At 39.8% G+C, this 25,506-nt stretch overlaps 1 protein-coding gene across 1 annotated transcript in view; it reads right to left on the bottom strand.

The window, feature by feature from the left end:
- LOC139447338 (26S proteasome non-ATPase regulatory subunit 1-like) overlaps nt 1-25,506 on the bottom strand; it is a 328,509-nt gene that overhangs the window by 151,881 nt on the left and 151,122 nt on the right. The window lies entirely within an intron of this gene.

Below are 25,506 nucleotides of genomic sequence, written 5' to 3'. Positions count from 1 at the left end.
AAAGGACAATCCTTCAAATGTCTTTCAAAACACTTCTCCCATACTACAAAGATAATTTTGATCTTTTCAAATGGTAATTGTTTCATCACATCAAGGCATAAATCATCAGAAATCAAAGAAATCAACACCAAAAAAATAGGACAGAAACGATTAGGGGATATCATATCTGATAAAATTGTCCTAATTTTCAGACAAATTTGAAACAATTTCCCTCGTTTATTCACCATTCTGTCAAGAATGGCCTAACACACAGTCTGAAAGGAGGTGCTCCAGGCCAATAGCATCTGACATGAAGGCGTATTCCAGCCAAGTCACCTGACCTGACAGCCACTAGACTATTGTATGTCCCTGTAGGAACATGAACATGCTGAGTACATCTGTGTATGTTGTGTACACTGTACACCGGGTACATCTTGTGGAGTATATTTTGACATTCATATCTGTCCGACACAATGTTCAATTACAGAATATATTGTTTAGTGACACAGACAATAAATTATTACAGAGATATTATCCTGCTTCCCTTTTCCTTTCATGATGCTGCCATGATCACTTCCGGGGATAAAAATTCAGGGGTCGTGGTGTCCATGAGGTCTTCTGTGGTACTTGGACCGTCACACTTTTAGGCTTATTTTCCAAAAGAGATTTCTCTACGGACATATCTGTATATCTGTTTCCTTAGGCCAGGTTGAATTGATTTTTACCCGCGTTCACAAAATATGATTGTTCTGAAGTACCCACGCCCCCAAGAAACAGCAACATGTATTCCCTTCAGTCTGTACTTCAGGAAATACTTCCAAACATTTATCTTTCACAGCTAATGCCTTGAATGGTTTGTTTAGGAAAAATAATATAAAAAGTAACATGCCTCCCACAAAACATGTTTAAAAGATTTGGATGAAAATCTAACTGTTAATTTATCATGGCATAAACATAATGAATACAGGACAGATGAATTCCATGTTGGTGTGACAATCAAAAACCACATCAGACCTATAACTATCTTCCTATGGGCTTTTTCAGCTCTACATCAATAGTAATAATATATCACATGCTCTTGGGAACTCAACACGAAGTTATTTATATATTTTAAAAAAATCTTTTACATCCTCAAGGTATGTTCCCTTCCTATTCCTGTTCTCAAAATGACATGCTCCCAAAGCAGGATCTATGAATAGTGTAAATTGGGGGATACTGTGCATTAGCCTAAAGTGCAAATATGGGCATCTTCACAGCGTCAATGCCAGATGATTATGGTAATTTAAACGCACTCCACAAAGTGGCAGTTAGACACAAGCGTAAAAGTGCATATACAAAAACATGTTTGTCACCTAGATGTCATTGACTCTGGACATGGATACTGTGCCTGGTTATGGAGGCAGCAAGATGCAAGTGCATATACAAAAACATGTTTGTCACCGAGCTGTCATTGACTCTGGACATGGATATTGTGCCTGGTTATGGAAGCAGCAAGATGCATCCCATGAGGACAAACTTTGGTCAGCTTCTCAAAAGTTGCAAATCTCATGTTTCCAGATTCAGATCTGTGTTGGCCATGATAGATTTGGTCTAGAATGATGGATACCTGTACATAAATGTTTTGGGGATGAAGAAGTTGGATAACTATTGTGTACATGACCATATAGGCAAGGCTAATTCATGATGCCAATGGGCTAATTCTGTTGTTCCTCAGATGTAATTGAAAACAAGTTAAGAGGACATCATCCATTGATCTGCTCCCACAGAGGATATTTATATGAATAAGTCATCCATTTATTTGGCCAGCACATCCATATTTTGTATTTTCAACTATTTTTAAGGAACCCAAGGATGGAAATTAACTCAAAAAAAACAAACATACACACAGAGCTAGTGGGATTTCTTTTCTGCTAGCACTTCAAAGGTTACTAGTCCTCATGAAATAAGAAAACTGTCAAAATTTCAATCTATAATGTACAATAAAAACATTAAATTGACATAGATTGTGTATAATAGGAAATTGCAGACATTATTCATTACAAGAAAGACTGGACATGTCGTGCCAACTGTCTAATGCAGTGATTTGATGGGGGGGATGATGATAGGTTTAGTGTAAGTGTAAAAAAACTGACTGCCTATAGGCTCGTAGAATTATAATAATATTAGCCCAAGGTAATTTCTACTAGCCTCGGGCCTATGGGTGAGCAACAATTTATATTCCTGGAACCAAATGACCTTCTCACACTTACATTAGTCTCCAATTCAGTGCCACTGAAAGGTGCAGAGAACTGAGGTCTTACCACAATGTGAGCAAATCAGAAAGAGACTTCTGATTCAACAGTGTGGCATGCATTTGTGGAAAAAAAACAGTACAAACTAATTAAGTTTGCTCTGACCAAACACATTACCTATTACAGTTTTACATACATGGTACAATTTAATCTGACAATAACAGAAAGCCCAGACTGCAAACAACACTTGCAAAAGTTTACTGGCGATATTCAAAGAAGTTTACAGAAACTAAAAAAAGTGTGGTGTCAATATTAGTTAGAACATTGCCCAGTTACAACTTCATTGCAATTTAAGAACAGAAGATGGTTACTTATGTATGATTACAAGAGGACTAAGTAATTGATATCCCCAGCAATGGTAAACACTTGCTGTTGATATGTCAACTAGTTACATATATATTTTGTTGCCATAGAAACTCAAAAAGATACATTTCTCAAAAGTCCAAAACTGTCAAAATCCACCAGTTTGATGAAGAAATATTGTGCAGTTTTCAAGATCTGCTATGGAAACAAGCACAACCACCATTTCAGCCTAAGTCAAATTAGTTGCGAAGGAAACCCGAAAAATATATTTTTCAAAAGTCCCAAACGATCAAAAGGCACCAGTTCACCACTAGACCCATCTATGTGCCAACTTTGGTGAATAAATATTCTACTTTTTTCAAGATCCGCTCTGGAAATGAACACTGCGATAGGCTCCCCACTTCTCAGCTTGGAAACATATCTCAATGCAAGGGATACTTAAATAAGGAATGCCAGACATGTTCAGGCAAGCAAATAGCTTTTTCTTGAATGAATGACATAGTTTCCTCTGCTGTTTGTTTGTTATAGTTCACACCATGACATGTTAGAACTACAAACACTAGAATTGTAACAATACATCTGGGCCACTGGACCTAACTTCCTCATCTAGACAAGGATTGGAAGAAAGCAGCAGAACAAGGTATAATGAAACTATAATGAAAATGCTTAAATATCCAGGTTTTGGAGTTACGTCATCATACAGTCAGAATTCCAGAACAGGTGTCGGCTATCTCCAGTCTGGAAAAGTCTCCCTCAATTGCCAGCACTCCTAGCACCAGTTGGCACCATGCTGGCTTTCTCCAGCTGTCACCAAGAGGTCAAGGCAGGTCAAGGCAGGTCAAGGCAGGTCAGACAATCCAGAGATGATGGATGTCACTCACATGATTGAAACGGGGAAAGGATGCTCCACACTCCTACAGTGAACCAACTGTCAACTCCTCCTCTCCTCTAGGATAAGGCATCTAGTTGTCTAACGTATAATCAATATAGCGATCATACTACAGAATCTTGGCTATTCTCTTAGGCATGACAGGGTATGATCAGAACTTTCAGCATGTATGTCATGCATTTCACTCATAGGTACTCTCTGACTGAGTTTAACCATTGTAATGACTCTATTGTGGGTGGGGATTATAAAGTAAGTGACTTTGTTAGTTTGTTTTTTAATACCACACTCAGCTATTACCAGCCATATGGTGGTAGTCTGTAAATAATCAAGTCTGGACCAAACAATTCAGTGATTGACATAATGAGCAACGACATAAAGTGTGTGGAGTGATGTGGCAAACTTCTAACCATATCTCAGCAACATGTAAAAATAAAACTTCAATGCCAGAGAATAACCAGTCTTGATTATCCACCAAAACAGATTCCGTTGTCGTAAAAGGCAAAATAGTGTTGAAAATTATAATTTGCTTTTCAGGGCCAGGAAAGCCAATGGTTGATAGCATAGGCTACCCAGGGTAAGACAACACATATATGTCACATACTGTATCCACCAGATGCTCATTGTAGTCTGTTCCTATGACAAGGATATGGTACTGGGGACTTTCCTGCGACGGTGACATTCCTTACAGACATACCTAAGAACAGCAACTGAGACTATCCACTGTGATTAAAAAAAATATTCATTGTCCCTTAAACATCCTCCTCTTAAAAGCATTCAGGGTCCCCTGCCGTGGCTCAGTACGTCTGCCACCTCACCCACGACCTTCCAAGACCAAGGTAATTGTGAAGGTCAGTATCCAAATCCACCGAAAAAAGTGCTGTGGGGACATCATCCATCCACTTTTTACTGTGCTCCAGACTTGAACTTGAATGATAGTGACAGCAGCTGTAGAATCACTTCTTGCAATAAAATAATACCTTTGTTTGTATGACAACGAAAAACTACAAGTTTAACCATACATACCTGAACAGAATCGACCATACTGCTTTATTACAAAATGCCTTACCTGGAACAAAAAAGAGAAATATGTATGTAAAAATGGAAGCTGAAAAGTCACAAGAATGGCTGCATTTATATCATTAAATTTGAAAATTATTATTTCAGATTTAATAAAATTGGATATTTTCAGTCAAATCACAGACACGAATACAAAATGTTTCCACTTCTGTAGAGATTGTCATGCTGACCAAAGGATATTAATCCTACTGGAGACAAACTAAGAGAGTGGGTTAGATTTTACACCAATTTTAGCAATGATCCAGTAATAACACCGCAGGCGCACAAGAAATGAGCTTCACGCTATATATCCATGTGTGGAATCACATCTCTCTTCCGTATGACGAGTGAATGCTTTAACCACTCGGCTACCCTCGAACCCAGACTACATAAATACACAATCCATTATAGTGTTGTTACAAATATCATTACACACAAATATTTGTTAGATTTGAACAGAAGAGTGAAGATCCAGGTTAGAATAGGTCTTCAGAAACCCATGCTTTTTGTAAGAGGCGACTAACAGGATCAGATAATGGCACAAAGCTGACTTGGTTCATGCATGTCATCCCAATTGTGTAGACCAAAGCTCATGATGTCAATCACTGGATTATCTGGTCCCAACGTGATTATTTACAGACCCCCGTCATATTGTTGGAATATTGCTAAGTGCAGCGTTAAACAATAAACAAACAAACCAAAACAAATAGATCTGAAAATGTGTCATGTGACAATTGGACATGTTGGAATTTTAAAAGAAAACATTAGTGGAATTATTTGCAGATTTGGTATGTCTATTGTTTTTGTATAAGCTCACATCACAAAATTATTTCTCTATGGATATACACTCTTCCTATATATTACTTAATAATGACAATAAACATTTTTGTGACAATAAATATATTCTTGCCACAAACTCCAGTACAATTTTGATATTGTCTCTACTTCCATGTATGACTGTCAAATGCACACCATTTACTCAATGTAGTAATTGTTATAGTTTATGGCCGATACCTCAGTATCACAATTGACTGAATTTGATTGATTGATTGATTGATTGATTGAAGGAGAAACACTGTCAACATCAGTGTAACTGTTGGTTCCAGGCCATGTTTAGTGTACTGTTTGAACCCAATCACGATGACTCCAGCCACTTCACTGATTAAACAAGTAAGGAAAATGTGCATCCTATGAAAGGTCAGTCTATAATATTTAAACACAGGGACATATCCTGGTGGTGATCTGCCACTCCACACTGGTATCATGTAATCACCTGTAGGTAATGTCACAGAGTAATGGCACAATGCTATACAAGTGTTTGCACACACACACTCACTGTATCTACTATACCCTCTCCCCATAAACCATTACCGTCATCTCTAACCCTAGCAGCAGGCATGAGCACTACTTCGACATTTCGAAAATATCAAAGGCTCTGTTAAGGTTATCAACGTTTGAGAATTCAAAATTCTCAGCAAGATCTTGAGAAGTACCATCAATCAAACAAATGCTAATTCCCTGGAATTCTATCAACACGAAGAATGTTCTCCACTGCTGAACTCTTATGCAGCCTCTAAACACAGCTTTTTTTATATCAGACGTAACCAGCTCTGGAAAATGAATGTTACACTAATGAATGCTTTGTTAAAAGAAATGGTATCCGTATTTCTTGACAATCATTACTGCTGTGAGAATAGGCTGTGTTTGCATAATCTTCCATTAAACTACACCAGCCAAGATGTGGCACAATTGTCCACCATCTCAAGGAATCGATTCTTCAGGTAGTACTTTTTTCATCTGATTACAAAGTCAAGGCGTTCTTTCACAGCGGAAAAACGGCAATTCTACTAAAACCATAGAATGATTATCAGAAATTTACAGCTGCATTATTAAATCAAGTGGAAAAGATAAGCTAAAACCTAAGACGTGTGTAATGCAAGGAAATTTATTCAACTCAGATGCCAGCTCAGCTTTATCGGACGATTAGACCTAACCTTCACTGCAGATATTAAGTCTAGTAATGCAAATTACAAGGGAAAAAATGAAAGGAATGTTTGATTTGTTTGGTTAGCTTTCTGAACACTATATGGATGGTACTACACCAAGGTACAGAGATCTGGCAGTGATGAAAACAGACTTGCAGACACCAAATGATATCATTGTTGAGACCAATACCAGTCCTCAAATTGATATCATCATCATTCAATCGAATATCATCCCTCGGATCAATATCAGAGTGATGAGATCAGTTTGAGTGATGATACTGGTCCGAGCGATATCATCACTGCAGACGGTTATAATCACTCAAAACCGACCAATACCATCATCGCTCAGACCTGTGAATATCATCACTAAGACCAATATGAATATTTCAAGAATATTGCACAAGGTCTGGATGTCTCATATGCAGACACACTGCAATCATAAATCACAGAATTCTTAAAGAACAACAAGCTATCTGACAAGTACATAAATCACCCCAGAACACAAGTCCAAACAAACAAGACAACAAACACTCAGTAGATCACAAGCGTAACATGCTGATTGCTGTGTAAACAGACAACTACAAGGCATCTCCATATCTACGTCCAAGTAGAAAACATCTTTGTGTTGAGTAATATTATCAACTCCATTAGCCATACAACAAAGCACAAAGCCATGACTGTTTGCCATTGTGAACTTCTCGTTTTCTCCCAAGTCATATTTGTGTAGCATTGATAAATGCATACTCTGTGATAATGATATCAATATTCTAAAACAAACACGCATTATATGTCATGGAGGTGTGAGACGATGGAACACTGTTGTCGTAAGTTCACTGAACTTAGTCCCAGGGGCAAGGTGGTGCATCTGGTCTGAAGTTTACACATAAACATTTGTACAAGAAGGCTTCTGATGCATCTGCTCTGCTGGACCTCCGAGGCACGGAATCTACCACAGATAACAAACTTGATAACATCTCAAAACAGTTGGGTTTTTTAAATCTTATCCAAACAACATTCTGGATGCACTATACAGAAGACTATTTGTGCCAAATATTCAAGTTCATCCTTGACTTCCACTCACAGTAAAGAATTTAAACTTGGGTTATCACTCCGTACAGGGGTGGAAAGCTGATGGCATCATCTCGTGGAAACTTTGGTTTGACACGTGGAAAATACTTAAGAGGTGGGGAGGTGATGTGAAATGGGATTTTAGGTCATATTCAAGATTATTGCAAAATATAGCCATGTGGATGCATATGTGTGTGTGGTTGCTTGTACTAGTCAGGACTAATGCCCGTTTGAGTGCTAGCCCACTGAGATACCATACCGCAGTTTAACACCCTACTCAGACACAGTATGCTGACTCCAAGCAGAACAATCTCATCCCCATAAAGCCAAGCGCCAGGCAGCACCAAGTGGGCAATATAAATTCCTTCACAATACATTTATTGGGAAATTTACAGCTTGTAATGTAATGTAATGTACAGCTTAAAGAAACCCATATAATGTGACAATCATTTTCAAATACACATAAAGCGAAGAGCTTAAGTGAGTGAGTGAGTGAGTGAGTGAGTGAGTGAGTGAGTGAGTGAGTGAGTGAGTGAGTGAGTGAGTGAATTTTGCAGTAAGCAATATCCCATGACGGCTGGACAGACAAACCAGTTGTTGACATGAAGAACTTCCTTTGCTGCTGCGACCACCCGATCCTGCTTTGTTGCCTCATGACAAGAAATGGAGAAATGGAGGGCTGGGGACCTATTCAAACCTGGGTCTACCCAGACATGCCTTTGAGTAAACACACACAGCATTTGGGCATCATGACGACAGATTGGTATATGCCATACAAATATTGCTATCATGAAGAAGAAAAACACTTTTCAAAGTTAATCAACCCACTGTCCATGCACACCCAGATTGACAGGCCTACACATACACCCCCACCCTTTCCTGTTTACCTTTATAAAACATGCTAGGAGTTTATTACGGCACATACATAACAATGGTGCTAGTCTGTAAGTGAAAGGGGGGCACGGGTGGCCCAGTCGTCTAAGGCGTCGCGATTCGCTGTGCAGAGGTGCGTCCCTTGGGCACGCCAGAAACCTATGATTGTGGGTTTGAATACCAGTTCGCCACGATTATGTTTCTAGGTTTGTCAGCACCATACCCGTGCTCGTGGGTTTCACTGAAGTGGTAAATGTTGGAGACCTGCATCACTTGGGGCTTTCCTCCCATATTAAGCTGGCACACCGCGATATAACTGGAATACAGTTAAAAGCGGCGTTAAACCAAACTCACTCACTCACTGACGCTGTAAGTGAAGCAGTCTCCAGCAGCACTTACAGCAGATAATACCAGCTGCCGACCTGTGGGGAGTCGGTGATAAATGAAAACAGGATACCCCCATTATCAAACTGTTGGGCCCAGTCGGTGGGTGAAACTCTTGTGAATGAGGAGATACATTCCCTGACACCATGCCCGAGATAGGATTAACAACTGTCGCAAGCAGAGCATTTCACAGATAAAGTCATCAAGCCCAGTCTCAGTATACACCTTTCAAAAGAAGCCAGAGAAAGAAGCTGACAGCCGATACCAGGACAGACGTAATTAATATGATATATATCGTCTGAGTTTTCAACATCAACCTGCTTCCAGTAAGGAATACTGTGGATATCCACAAATTATCAGAACATGGCTCTTTAAAATCTCAACATGTGAATGCAATGAAAAAACAGCTATGTACAAAAACTCATAACTCAAAATGGTCATATGTTTTCAGAAGCTAAATATTCAAAATGAAATACATTGATAGGCTTGATTTGATCATTTTTACAACTTTACATTATTTGGCTCTCATCCCTTCCAATATCATAAGAGTTTGTGGCTCCAGGTTCAAAACAACATACAAAATACATACAACAGACAAATTCATGTTCTTCAGATCAACCTTGCTACCCATAAATTTGCAAAAGTTAAAGTAAGGAAATCAGTATTCTTTGTTTGAAGGAAAAAAAGCTTGTTCAAACGTTCAACTTAACTTTAAATCAATCATGATAAATAGAAGGAGAGGTTGGTGCTGGAGTTCTGGGGTTAACAGGTCTTCAGCAACCCTGTGTGGAGGATGCTTGCCATACAAGGCGACTAATGGGATCGAGTGGTCAGGCTCGCTGTCTTGGTTGATGCATGTCATCGTATCCCATTTGCGTAGATCGATGCTCATGATATCAATCACCGGATTGTCTGATCCAGACTCCATTTTTCACAGACTGCCGTTATATAGCTGGAATATTGCTGAGTGCGGCGTTAAACAACAAAACAAACAAAACTGGATTGCTAACCCAAGTAGAGGGTGATACTGGAGTACTGAGCCAAGCAGAGGGTGATACTGGAGTACTGAGCCAAGCAGAGGGTGATACTGGAGTACTGAGCCAAGCAGAGGGTGATACTGGAGTACTGAGCCAAGCAGAGGGTGATACTGGAGTACTGAGCCAAGCAGAGGGTGATACTGGAGTACTGAGCCAAGCAGAGGTTGATACTGGAGTACTGAGCCAAGCAGAGGGTGATACTGGAGTACTGAGCCAAGCAGAGGTTGATACTGGAGTACTGAGCCAAGCAGAGGGTGATACTGGAGTACTGAGCCAAGTAGAGGTTGATACTGGAGTACTGAGCCAAGCAGAGGGTGATACTGGAGTACTGAGCCAAGTAGAGGGTGATACTGGAGTACTGAGCCAAGTAGAGGTTGATACTGGAGTACTGAGCCAAGTAGAGGTTGATACTGGAGTACTGAGCCAAGTAGAGGTTGATACTGGAGTACTGAGCCAAGTAGAGGGTGATACTGGAGTACTGAGCCAATCAGAGGGTGATACTGGAGTACTGAGCCAAGCAGAGGTTGATACTGGAGTACTGAGCCAAGTATAGGGTGATACTGGAGTACTGAGCCAAGCAGAGGTTGATACTGGAGTACTGAGCCAAGCAGAGGGTGATACTGGAGTACTGAGCCAAGTAGAGGTTGATATTGGAGTACTGAGCCAAGCAGAGGTTGATACTGGAGTACTGTCCCAACCAGAAATTAAAAATGGAGTGCTGCCCCATCCAGAGAATACCACAGGGAATACTGATTGAGAACAGACATTGCACCCTGCTATCAAATGTGATGTTGAGCATTCTCCAACTGTCAGACATAGACAACCCCAGACAACCCCAGACAACCCCTCCCCTAGATACATGTGACAATCAGGCAAAGCAGAATCTCCACAAGGCACCAGAGTGGAGCACCTGTACAGGTAATGCAATACACAAACAGGGATGAGGAATTACCATGCCTAGTGTGCTACATGAGACTGCATGCCAAGATTGTATTCTAGTTGTACCATTGGCATCAGCAGATGTCAAAAGAGCACGACTATCTGAGCCTACACGATGATGGTGCACTTGAAACAATGCATAGATCAATTATAAGTCCCCAGGATACGGCTGCTGAAAGATTTACACAGAGCTGCAAAGTCAGCGTCTCGGCAAAATGTCATTATCCCAGACACTATTTCCTCCAGACAATTAAAGCAACATTAAATCATGTACTCCAGTAAGTCTGGAAACACGTTGATGGGGCAGAGGTTTCACTGTGCTTATGTTTGTAATCTTAATTCGTCTCAAAAGAATGGCAAATAAGACAAACAAACAAATAAGTTATAACTAACAACAAATATATGTGCCCTTAATTTACCAGTAGCCTGAAGCTAGTGCGTTTTGGTAAGACTTGTAAGCTTGGTTACTCATATCCCTGAGTAAGAGTGAGTTGTGTTTATCGCCGCTTTTAACATTATTCAGGTTATATCCCGGCGTGTCAGCTTAATGTAGGAGGGAGGAAAGTCCGAAGTGATGCAGGTCTCAGATGCAGGTCTTTACCACTTCGGTGAAACCCAAGAGCACAGGTATTGTGCTGACCAGCCTAGAAACATAATCGGGGCAAACCAGGATTCAAACCCACGATCATAGGCATCCAAGGGATGCAACTCTGCACAGCCAAACGCAGCGCCTAAGACGACTGGGTCATCATTTTTATGAAGTTGTGTGCTCAGCCTTAACTAAGATAATATCCACAAACATGATGATGATCCCCAGATTGTGTATGCTCAGGTTGTAGACCTCTACCGCTTCAGTGAAGCCCCCAATCCAACCAAACACTCAAAATAGGATACTTGATTTGGACAGCATGACCAACTGATCCAGGAACAGGGGAGAAACTGCACAACAAATTACTATGCATCAGATAGACCAATGAACCATCCATTGCCCAAGGAAACTGAATTAAAGAGGGTTTTCAAGACACTTCAACCAAACATAGGTGAGTCTGACAAACAGTGGGCAAGTACCCTAAAGAGGCTGAACATATGGTTCATAATGACATACAAATTCAGACTTAATGTTCAAAATCTGAATCTACATTTCATACTGAAAATAAACAAAGGACAACTATTTGTAATACAAAAATGTTCAGTTCTACTCAATGAAAACACACATAAAAAACATTCTTGTAGTCACAGGTCCAAAGAAACTTAGTGCTATATACATGAAATGACAAAACAAATCCTAGAGGCTCCTTGTGACCAAGAGCTAAACCAGAAAAAAAAAACAGCATGCAAACTGATCGGTACTTCCTTAAATTGCTTGAGAAATTCTACATTAGAAATCATGTTTTCTCGGTGAAATGGCAAAATCTCTTTAGTTATAAGCTTTCAGTTTTGAGCTAATATAGTGAAGTAGTTGGAAGTCTCTACAGGAAAGCTGAATATACTGGCTGTAAATCAGAAGCTTTTAACCAGAATGGAATCACTGGTCTTGTTTGCCATTGAAGATATATGTAATGAAGAATAAGTAGTTTCTATTTGCATGTCAGAGAAAAAGGTTGAGTCCTTGTAGCTTAAAGATATAGAAACTGATTGAAAACGTTCCACAAAATTCTGCTGTCTTTTTTTTTCTTAAAAAGGATATTTAAAGGATCTCATGTAAATATATTCACACATTTTGCTCTCAAAGCAATAATTTATCTTACACAGGAAGGATACATGTCATTTCACCAATCTGATCATTTGAAGTATAAATACACATGATGTACATTCTAGTTAACATTTCCCAAAGTTTCCATTTCCAGATGAAGATGAAGGCGTCTGGGCCCGGCAAACCAGTGATATCAGTGATATTATAGGGGAGGTGAAATTGGGTTTAACGTCGCATCCAAGATTATTGCACTTATATAGCGACGTACATGCACGTGTGTGTGTGTGTGTGTGGCTGCTTGTACTAGTCCGGACTGATTTAGTGCTAGCTCACTGAGATACCATGCCGCAGTTTAACATGAATACCCCACTCAGACACAGTATACTGACTCCGAGCCGACCAGTCCTTGTTTTAGCCCCTTAATGCCGAGCGCCAGACAGGGTAACAACAAGTACCATCTTTTAACGTCTTTTGGTATCAGTGATATTATAAGCAATGTCCCATGCCGCACAATCACACACGATCAACCAAGTCACCAAACCTGACCTCCTGTTCAATTTAGTCTAGAATTGTTAGCTGTGCAACTATTCAAACACCTGAATCCCCACAAGGTGAACATAGCATTGTCCCTTTAAGTACATATATTGGTCCCTTCAATTATATATACCGTATTCGACGTAATAAGCGCCCCGCTCTAATAAGCGCCATGGCGATATTTGCTGATATATTGGCTAGTGAACAATCCCTATTAGCACCCCATCTGATTGATCAATGTACACAAGACTTATTCATTGGTGTATAATATGTTTGTTTTATGCATCGTTAATTGTGGGCAATTAAATTCTTGAAAAATATATCTGTCGTCTATAAACATTTCAGGCTGTCAGCATAAACCAGGAAATTTACGATTTTTCAATTCCTTTTATTTATCACCAAAATAATATTCTAATAAGAACCCCCTATTTCTAATCTTGAGTGAGTGAGTAGGGTTTAACTCCGCTTTTAGCAATATTTTCAGCGATATCATGGCGGGGGACACCTTAAATGGGCTTCACATATTGTACCCATGTCAGGAATCGAACCCAGGTCTTCGGCGTGACGAGCGAACACTTTAACCACTAAGCTACCCGACCGCCCCCTAATCTTGAGAGTGGCCTGGGCGGTTATTATATCGAATACGGTACTAGTCCAAAGAAGTTAAAGAACGACAGATTTCTTCACATGACTATAGTTAATCTGTCATGACCATGACAGAACAAATTGAATGTTCTTCAACTTCTTTGAGTAGAGCATATTGTTCCCATGAGAATCACTGGGAAGGAGGGCACACAGGCTAATAGGTTTCACTGTATGCATACATCTAAATACATTAAACACTTTAGATATGAGTGAGTGAGTGAGTGAGTGAGTGAGTGAGTGTTCCAGTTATATCACGGCGTGTCAGCTTAATGTGGGAGGAAAGCCTGAAGTGATGCAGGTCTCAGACGTTTACCACTTCTGTGAAATCCACAAGTAAGGGGTATGGTGCTGACAAACCTAGAAACATAATCGGGGCGAACCAAGATTCAAACCCACAATCTCAGGTTTCTGACGTGCCCAAGGGACGCAACACTGCACAGCGAATCGCAGCGCCTTAGACGACTGGGCCACCCGTGCCCCCCTTTAGATATGAAGACATCATTCAACCGAGCGACCCTAGAACAAAGATGTTTCTAAATCCAGTGCACTAACTTAGACTTGCTACACTGGCAGCAATCAGATGACCAAGGAATACAGTAACATGATTACTGGTGTACAACTTGTGTGTAATGTTCCATGTGAGAAGTGAGGCCAGGTCACACAGGAATCAGAGGCATTCACAGTTAGTAACTTGTTACTATGCTTATGAAACAGTCATGTTCACTTGATCTATACAAAGCTTCTTTGAAGTTCGGGAAACAGACTATCTCATATTAGACTGGACATCGGTAGTGCAAGAACCGACCTATTACCACATGAAACCCTGATCACAGGCGAGTTTTACAAAACCTAGAAGACTCGTGGAGCTCCTCTCAAAGACAAAGCTGATGGGGAGAGAATGAGGCATATCATAGATGGTGAGCTCCAAGCACTTTGAAGTGTGGAGGAGGCCACTTCTCCCAACCACTACTTACAGTATCAAAGACAGGACAACAGCTTGCGGGATTCTAGAAGTATGAAAGTAGGCAATAAACCTCCCACTTTAAGGAGAGTTGATGGCAGAAGAGGCTAGGTGTAGTATGGTATAATAATTGTCATGCTTTGACTTAAGTAATCAGAAATAATAGTCTTGTAAATCATGGTTGAATTCGGTTCATTGAACAGTTTATTCCATTTCAATGACCTTCATCTTCAACAAAAAAGTACCTATTCATCACAAAAAACAACACAAAAATTAACAGACAAGGTTGTTAACCCTAAAATATACATTTCAAAGGCTAAAAATAAGAAAGAATTAATGCTCAAGCAATATACTTTAAAAAATAAGAACAGGCTGTCTGACAAACTCCAATTGTTACAGTGATAAAATTGTACCTCCTTATTTATATGAGTAAACTGAAGCCTAGTATTTCCATGAAGACTATTTAGATACTTGAGGATATTCAAGATGAGGAAAGCCTGAAGTGATGCAGGTTTACCACTTTGGTGAAACCCACAAGCACGGGTATTGTGCTGACAAACCTAGAAACATAAGCGGGGCGAACTTTTATTCGAACCCACAATCATAGGTTTCTGGTGCTCCCAAGGGAAGCAACTCTGCACAGCGAATCGCGGCGCCTAAGACGACCGGGCAACCTGTACCCCCAGGCTCCTTTCAATTTAGCAAACCAAATGTCAACATGTTTTCATTTTAAACACTAAACTTTAGTTTATCTGCCCTTGTCTCCATCAGCAAGCCTGATTTCACTACACATGTAGCCAAGATGTCGGGGAAGGATTTCTTTAGACTGCCTTCTCCGGGAAACCCATCCTCAGCACCACTTCCACACACTTAGCCTTCCGAGATAATTCAGCATTATGCCATCACAGAAGCTTACCACATCTATAGCAACCCCACCAACTTTTTTTCTATCTACCGGAAACTTGAAATAATTCCAAGACAAATGTATCTCTTTTATATGCACAAAGCAAGAGATGCAATCCAGAAACCACATAAATATGAAATAAAACCTTCACGTGAGCGATGAACATGAACATCAAAAACAGTAATCGGCATCATCAAAGCATGTTCACCGATACCCATGGATCAGATCCTCATTTCACAGAAATCTAAGTCCACATGCGATATTACAAACTTATCTGAGTCTGATTGTCCCCAAACAGACTGACGTATCTCCAGATATTGCTTCAGTTCATGCTGGGTTATGGCTCCCTAGACAGCAGACATTAACCCAAGGAGTCATTTCAATTTTACACAAAACATAAAATGTGTTTAAAATAAGAATTATTTTAATCAAACACAGCAGATTCTAATTTGACTTTTAACAAATAGGGAAAACTCAAATTAAATTATATAAAAAATATAGGCATATACAAGTGTTATTGTACAGACATTTTGTTCTCGTTCCATGATGTCTTTATAACACCAACTGAGTTGGGGGGGTTCGGCGCTTTTAACAGTATTCCAGTTATATATCGTGGCATGTCAGCTTAATGTGGGAGGAAAGCCCGAAGTGATGCAGGTCTCAGACGTTTACCACTTCGGTGAAACCCACGAGCACAGGTATGGTGCTGACAAACATAGAAACATAATCGGGGTGAACTGGTTTTCAAACCCACAATCATAGGTTTCTGGTGTGTCCAGGGACGCAACTCCACATAGCAACTTTTAGCGCCTTTGACAACTGGGCCACCTGTGACCCAGTGCTATACTGTTACAATGTGACTTCTTTTGTTGACACATGACAAACTTTCTTGTCAGTATTCAGAACACCTCATTGGCATCCTGAGACACAAGCAACACACTAAGTTTAGGTCTACAAATACAGTTACCGTATTCGACGTAATAAGCGCCCAGGGCGCTCTCAAAATTAGAAATAGGGGGCTCTTATTAAATATTATTTTGGTGAAAAACAGAATTGAAAGACAAATATCATGGTTTATGCTGACAGCCTGAAATGTTTTTGTACGGCAGATATATTTTTCCAGAATTTATTTGCCCATAATTAATGGTGCATATAACACAGGAGTGTGTATTATACGTGAATGAATAAGTCTTGTTTACATTGATCAATCGGAAGGGGTGCTAATAGGGATTGTTCACGGTCCAACATATTAGCAAATATCGCTGTGGGCGCTTATTACGTCGAATACGGTACTTCCACAAATATCACACCTTCACACAAAGTCTCCTGCTGTTGCTTGTGAAGGAGCCTCATGACACAGCCCAAGCATCTCCCCATCATCAAGACAGGGTAGAATCAAACAATGAGAGCTGGCTCACTGACTTTACCAATACAGTGTTCCCTCGTTATTGCTCCCTCCAATATAGTGCTAAGTCGGTTATAGGGCGCGGTAAAGCATGGCTCCCAAAATTTACTAACATTTTCAATAAACTCAAGTTTTCCAATGACACAATGTTTTCCCCCATCTCTGAAAACATAATCAGCTGATCACAGCAATCACGTAACACCGGAAATACGTCAACAAATCCAAACAGACGTACGCAAATTAATCCTATTATTATAATATCTGGTAATATAAAAAAATATTCACTGTTTATCTGGACTCATGTTTGCAATATATTTTTTTTTTAATTATATTCAAAATTTCATTCAATACTGTTTTCAATAATTTCGTTGAAATCATATGCGAAGTGATCGAAATTTCCTGAAAGTGGTACCACTGGCTACGTTTTAACTGAATCACTGGTAGATTGGGAGGAAACGTGTGCACAGCTGATTGCTATTTCCGGTTTAGTTTACGAGAAAATACACACGGTAATCTTAATCTCTGCATATAAAACAATGCCTTTGAGAGCAGGAAATACATTTTAAATGGTAAATCATCATGTCTAGTGATGTTTTATGTCAAATTTCATACTTTTATTGACCAAGTTTGTTATAGATCTATCTGCTTATTCACCTGAAGGGATACGAGGTGTTGGTTTTTTTTAAAGCGCATATTATACTCGATAAATCTTTTTTTACACTATGAATCATAAATAACTTCTATTCTAATCTATTTTTAAACTCTGAAACGTACAACATAGATCGTGTTAGGTAGGCAGGGCATGTACTGTTTTGTTGGTCATCTACCGCCTACGACTCGACCTTCGTTAAACCGCCGATCATCTATAACGCTCATCAATTATTTGGACCCCGAAGGTCGTGTTGTAGCGAGGGATCACTGTATATTCAAACCCAGTTGTGTCAAACTAGGATGTGTTGAATCAAGTATAATCTGGATGTGTTGAACGGGATATGTCAAATAGCCGTTTAGATTAAAATCAACAAAAAGCCCCCAGAGTAAAAAATAAGTTCAAAACTTTTTACCCTGATAAGTAGAACTCAACACAACTTAGCAAAGTTACATTTGTATCAAAGTATAAAGACCTCAACACAATATTGTGTGAAACATCAAACAAACCATTAATTGATAGTAGTGTGAGGTGTGTCAAACTCATGAAAAGTTTAACAATACTGAAACACAAAAGTAACGCCACTTCATGGAAATAATTAATGAAGTTCACCATTGAAATATCAATGCATTTTTTGGAGGTATCTCGGTTTTTGACATAAGTCTGTATCCAAATTTAACGTTAACAGCCAAACGGTGACACAAATATGGATAAGACGGGTCGTCAAACACAGCTTAAACGACCATGGTACACAGTCCGAATGCTTTCCATGAGAATGAAAATTCACTTACGTTTTCTAGCCTAGCCTTTTCTAATAAACGGCAACTCAGTAGGTTGATCCAACATTCTTGTATCGATACTAGCGCCAAGCTAAGACTTACAAAGACTCAGAGAAACCAGGCTCTAGGAAGACTGCATGCTATTGGTGGCCTTGTACCATAGCTGTAAGCTGTAGATGGTTCTTACATGGACATTCGCCTAAAGCCTCTCTGATTCTTCGTAAGTCTTGGCATGGTGCTAATATCAATACAAGAATGTTGGATCCGCATATTTGGGTGTCGTTTATCAGAAACAGCATTTAGGAAATGCAAGTGAATTTTGATTTCCATGGAAAGCATAAATGTTTTTCTAACATGGACGTTTGCTAGGCTGCATTTTGGTGACCCATAATATCCATAAATCGTGTCACTTTTTGGACATTAACATTAAATTTTGATACAGAGTAATGTCAAAAACAAGACACCTCCAAAATAAGCACATTTCAAATGGAAACTTTCATTAATTATTTTCATGAAGTGATGTTTCTTTTGCAGTTCAGTATACTTCTCTGGTCCCAAAGTGTTCAAGACAAAGGGGTTCAACTGTACTTTAATAGTTATAATCTGCAGCCCTAAGTCAGCAATATTGACAAACTGCTTCTATATACACACATACATGTTAATATAGTAACTCGGGAAGTCCCGATTCGACAATGTATCACTGATTGCAGTTTTCTCCTGACAGCACGCTACACGTTACGCCAGTCCATTTATTGATTCATGAGTTACTTCTGTAACATTTTTTTGTATCCACATTTGGCAATAAGCCTGTCTGATAACTACAGAGGCAAACATTATTCTGTTTTGGAACAAAATACTACATCTGCTTTCGTAGAGCCTGTTAGTATTAGTTCCCGGTTGGGTTTATTTAACCACAAACTGGCAGTTAACAACAACCTCTGGTTGGCTAGACTGCACGGAACAAGAAAATTGTTCACATAAACGTCGTAAATTAGGTATTACAAAACATATCGTATCATAACTCAAAATTCACAAAAGACTGATTGAGTAAGTGAAGTTCCACACCTCTTTTATCAATATTGTCACAGTGAGTCAGTGAGTTTGGTTTAACGCCGCTCTTAACAGTGTTCCAGTTATATCACGGCATGTCAGCTTAATGTGGGAGAAAAGCCCGGAGTGATGCAGGTCTCAGATGTTTACCACTTCGTTGAAACCCATAAGTACGGGTATGGTGCTGACAAATTTAGAAACATAATTGGGGTGAACCGGGATTCGAATCCACAATCATAGGTTTCTGGCGTGCCCAAGGAACGCAACTCTGCACAGCGACTCACAGCGACTCAGACGACTGGGCCCCCGTGCCCCCCAGTATTGTCACAGAGGACACCAGTGGCAAATCAATGCCCAATGCAACATCCTTTAGGCTACCCCCCTCAGAACCGTATCATCTGAGACACAACATTGTCATAACATAACAAGTTCCTACATCCTACATATGTACAGCAAAACAGCTGGAAACAAATACTTATGCAGTTTTTATCCCCAGCATATTGGTATATTGGGAGACTGGTTGGTTGGTTTGTTGTTTAACACCGCTCTCAGCAATATTCCAGCTATATGACAGCGGTCTGTCAAAAATCAAGTCTGGACCAGACAATCCAGTGATTGACATCGTGAGCATCGATCCACGCAATTGGGATCGATGACATGCATCAACCAAGTCTGCAAGCCTGACCACCCAAACCCGTTAGTCGCCTCTTACGACAAGCATAGTCACCCCTTACGACAAGCTCAGTCACCTCTTAAGACAAGCTCAGTCACCTCTTAAGACAAGCTCAGTCACCTCTTACGACAAGCATAGTCACCTCTTACGACATGCATGGGTTGCTGAAGACCTATTCTACCCAGGATCTTCGCAGGTCGCTGGGAGACAGGAATAGCCTGGTGTGAAGAACTCACAATTCAGGAGGTAAATCACTTCTAATTACTTGTGTCTCTGCTTCAGACACACAGTTCATCATCTACTCCCGCCTCATTATATCTCCCCATCGTCATGACACTGTCAGCTCCGCTACAGACAATGGCTTATCATTAGGTGACCATTCTCAGACATAGCAAGGATCAGCATGGCTAACAATGGCTGAAAAAGTGTAACATTCATTTTCCTGTTTAAGAAGCTCACAGCTTAAAAAATCGGATCCATAAACACTGGGTGATGTGTTTATTGAAGCCCAAACATTAATTCTTCACAGATATTATCATTTCACTTGCAAACAACAACAAACATAATTATGTCTTACTTAAGCAGGAAAGCTATTTTTTTCTTTTCATTGATAGTGATCTTTTACGTTATGATTTGTCTGGCGCAGGAATAATTTTGCAATAAATCTCCTGTTTTGAAAGAAATCTGAATATGAAATGTCATGTTGAAGCGTACATTGGCACGAACTGGGATACCATTAAAGGGACAAAACTCTTCAATGATATGAAACCAAGGAGGACATAAAATCGTTGACAATTTTTTTGCCTTTTTCATCCTCGATTGGTTCAAGTTCTCAACCTTGGTACCAACCTGCCATCCAACTAGGTACCTGTGTCACAGCTGTCCAATATTTGGCATGAACTACTACATGTCAAACATGCATCTGTTTGGGGATTTTCATGTGAAGCAGAGATAGCAGAGTTTAACCAGTTATGCATTTAAACCTTGGCATTGAATATCAGCAATGGGTAGTGTAACACATACATTCACACAATACTTGGCTTAGTTACGTGGACTCGATACTCTCCTCTACCTTTACTTATTTATTATTTTGAGGCAAAGGACTTGCAAAGAATCATTTGGAGACACGCTAAGACTAACATCTGACTATTGTGGATTTGGGAGAGTTTTATTTTGACTGAATGCTATGAATGTGTCCCGTGTTTACAAGTCTCAGTAAATGGGTTCCCAGAATCATTCTGTCAACGCCATTGTCCCAGACACCCACGTTACCCAGACTACATCAGCCAACAGGTCTCCATCTTCCCGCGGCAAGAGAGTTAACTGACTATAAAAGTCCAGTTTCCACCCTTGCCGAACTAGGCTGGTATTATGTAGTTACATTTTGGCTGGACTAACGAGTCTATGTATAGTCCAATCAAAATCGCACAACTAAATTGAAATTCGGTTCGTAAACTGTCGTGCAGATTTTGGTCGATTGTAGGATTTGCAAAGCATGCGCACCACTAACTCGCTGTCAACAGATATTTTCTAAATCTTTTCGTGTTTTTAATCAAGGTGCTCACGTGATTTGATGCACGCAATGTAAGACTCCTTTATTCACAATACAGATCCTGATTGTCGATAGAATTGTCTTGACAGGGTGCCACCATTTTGTTAAAAGGAAATGTAAGTGATACGAGAGGTGGAATCTGATTGGTCCATATGAGAGGCATAGAAAGGACATAACTCATAATAGCCACTGGTGGCGCTACAATCGAGCCCAGGAATTCCAGCCTGGTTCGGCAAGGGTGGAAACTGGACTTTTGAAGTCAGTTAACACTCTTGCCTTGGGAAGATGACAGGTGTCTAGATCCTACAACTGACATCATAGGTGAACAACAAGAGACATTCAGCCATGGCCGCTAAGGGTGTTCAGGCGGAGGTCAACAGGCAGTGTCATGCATGAAACCATCATTCAAAGCAACTTTTTGAAAATTGAAAGCAAATTCAAAATGGTTTCCTGTAATACAAATCACTACAATAACCGGAAGAAAGAAAATGTTCTGCAGTTCTTATCTCACATTTTATTAGGTTCATTTTATTTATAATAAATATCAAAATTATTATTCTGAGCCAGTACTGAAATTCAAATTACTTTCAATTCAAGTTCACCACTAAAGAGTACACAGTGACATTTATAATTCAGTTTGGTTGAGTGTGTGAATTCGGGGGTGAACATTTTTTGGAAAACATTTCAGATATATCATGGAGTGTCAGTGAGATTTCAGTGGAAATGTCTGCAGTGACACCGGTATTAGAAGTTTATCATTTTGAGACAGGTATGGTGCTGACAAACAAAGACAAAAGATCAGGATCAATCTGGGATTCAAATCCCTGATCACAGGACTGCACAGAGAACTGCACTGCCTCCGACAACCACAGTTTTCTACATTCAGCAGGAAACTAAGGAGGTCCTTTTCGCAACCCTTGTGTTAAGAGTGGGGTCCTCAGATTTCTACAGGGGAAGATCCCAAGGACCCAGGTCCCTGCTTCACCTGAACAGTGCAACCTACGCTCACAGCCCCAAGTCAGGACTTAAGACTACTTACAACTCAAGATGTTTGGTTTGTTAGTTGTTTAACACAGCACTCAGCAATATTCCAGTTATATGACGGCAGTCTGTAAATAATCGAGCCTGGACCAGACAATCCAGTGATTGACATTAAAAGCATTGATCCACACAATTAGGATCAATGACATGCATCAACCAAGTCAGCGAGCCTGACCACCCGATACCATTATTCGCCTCTTACGACAAGCAGAGTTGCTTTTTACAGAAAGCGTGGGACTAACCTGCTGAAGACCTACCATATTCGACGCCCAGGGCGCTCTCAAAATTAGAAATAGGGGCTCTTGTTAGAATATAAAGAGTAGTGAAAGAGTCGAAAGATCGTAAATTTTATGGTTTCTGCTGACAGCCTGGAATGATGCAAAAGAAAAGTCTGTGCGTATTATACACGACAGATATATTTTTCAAGAATTTAATTGCCCGTAATTAAGGGTGCATATAACATACGAGTGTGTATTATACACCAATAAATGTACACGAATTGTGTACATTGATGAGTCGCAAAGGTGCTAATTGGGATTGTTCACTAGCCAATATATTGGCAAATATCGCTGTGGGCGCTTATTAGAGCGGGGCACTTATTACGTCGAATGCGGTATTCTACCACGGATCTTCACAGGTCTTACGACTCTAGAAGCATGGATAAGGTGCTGGCCTGACTATAGATAATAATAACGCAGAATCTGAGATTCAGCTAAAGGATTCAAGCCTGCACTGTCAGTTATGGTGTCATGTCCCTTTCAGTATTTTTTTCGACTTTAATTGTTGTTGTGATATGATTCATTCATTCAGGTTCTTCTGGAAAATCTGTTTGGAACAAATCAATGAGCAGGTTAAGCTTGGGCCACACAAATAAATCACCTTCCAGTCATCAACCAATTTTCAAATATTTACATCAGAAGTTGGAAATAAGTACTTTTTAAAATAAAAGACATGGCCATGCTATTGTCTACATGGTCTCATGGCATATATCAGCGATATATAGAGTTATCTCCCTTGCACTGCATTTCACAAATCTCCTTCCCAGCATGTGACATCGCTACCCTCCTATCACAAGAATCTTGAAAAATGTTACTCTATTCCCAAATGTGGTGTCTAAATATATATTTTAAATTTTGTTTGTCTTTGGGAATGTCATTCTAGTGAATTGGGGAAATGTCTACAACTGACTTATTATTTTCCACATGAATCTTATCATGTTTGTTTGTATTATCAGATTGGTTCGAGATAGCAGAGGAGGGGAATATCACCCAACCTGACCCTTACATTTTCAGCGACCTAATTACTTGTTAGTTGTAATGAAAAAGAAATTCAAATTGTCAAACAAAAAAAGCAAGTTAGCCTTTGGAAGAGTATTCAGCATCACGGCAGTCATTTGGATTGTAAACAACAGTCACTTGGTTGTGAGTTCAACTCCAGACGGGCTGTCGCTGTGAGGAGCATGGCACTTACTGCCCAGTTTACATTTTTAGACTGTCTGCAGGCAAGATATTGAACAAAGTGCTGACATACTTCAACTGTGACATTTGCAGAAGAAATTACTTTGCCCAAATAGGCAAACGTATATGGGTAAAAAGGTTACTGAAAATAGCTCCTGTACAACACACTGCTGCTGAACTAAATAACACCACTCCATGAGGAAAATACATCCTTACAACAATCCTAAAATATGCAAGCCTCTAAAGCCTTCTCGTTGCATCTGAGGCGCCGCGATTCGCTGTGCAGAGTTGCGTCTCTTGGGCACGCCATAAACCTATGATTGTTGGTTCGAATCCCGGTTCACCCCGATTATGTTTCTAGGTTTGTCAGCACCATACCCGTGCTCGTGGGTTTCAATGAAGTGGTAAACGTCTGAGACCTGCATCACTTTGGGCTTACCTCCCACATTAAGTTGACACACTGTGATATAACTGGAATAATGTTAAAAGCGGCGTTAAACCCAACTCACTCACTTCTCATTGCATGCATATTTTCTGGAACACCTTGGACTTTCCTTGTTTACGACAAATGATTAGAAACAATGATAAAAACATCAAATTGTGACCTGAAGTCACTGACTCCACTCATTCGACTCAGACATATCATCTTATTCACCATTTCCATTTCAAGCTATCAATGCCTGTCTTCGCCATCTGGCTCACATTGTCATCTGTCATGGCACAGATATCATATGCCTTTTAACAAATCAAAGTATGGTATTAATGATATATTTATCCATTCTCTGACAACTGAGGGTCATTTCGAGGCGTCATTGTGGTAATCTGATTGTGGTTGATGTAAGTAACAGTGGGATGGGCAGGCAATCTGCTAGTCAGTTTCGTAAACAATTTTGAATTAAATTTACCCACTAGATTACAAACGCAAGTCCAGATATACCATGGATTTTTTTACTACCAGAGAGATTAACAACAGGATTAACTTGTTTAATTCAGTACAGATTTATTGACATGGTATTGCTTTTGTGTTACGTGCTGACGGCAATGAGAAAACATCAAAACTGAACCACAGATGTATTTTGTTGGCAAAAAAGTGTCATGGTGCAGTAGAATGATGTTCTTTGATGTCCACCTTTCAACTACAGGACACTCCATGCAGACATCAATCTATCCAGATGTGTGCTTGTTTGTTTGTTACAGGTTGGTTGGTTGGTTGTTTAACGCCGCACTCAGCAATATTACAGCTATATGACGGCGGTCTGTAAATAATCGAGTCTGAACCAGACAATCCAGTGATTGACATCATGAGCATTGATCCACGCAATTGGGATCGATGACATGCATCAACCAAGTCAGCCAGTC

Source organism: Haliotis cracherodii, unplaced genomic scaffold, assembly GCF_022045235.1.
Source record: "Haliotis cracherodii isolate W230 unplaced genomic scaffold, xgHalCrac1.p SCAF_7, whole genome shotgun sequence".
NCBI lineage: Eukaryota > Metazoa > Mollusca > Gastropoda > Lepetellida > Haliotidae > Haliotis > Haliotis cracherodii.
Note: the sequence above shows the minus strand (reverse complement) of the source record. Positions and strands in the feature narration are given on the sequence as shown.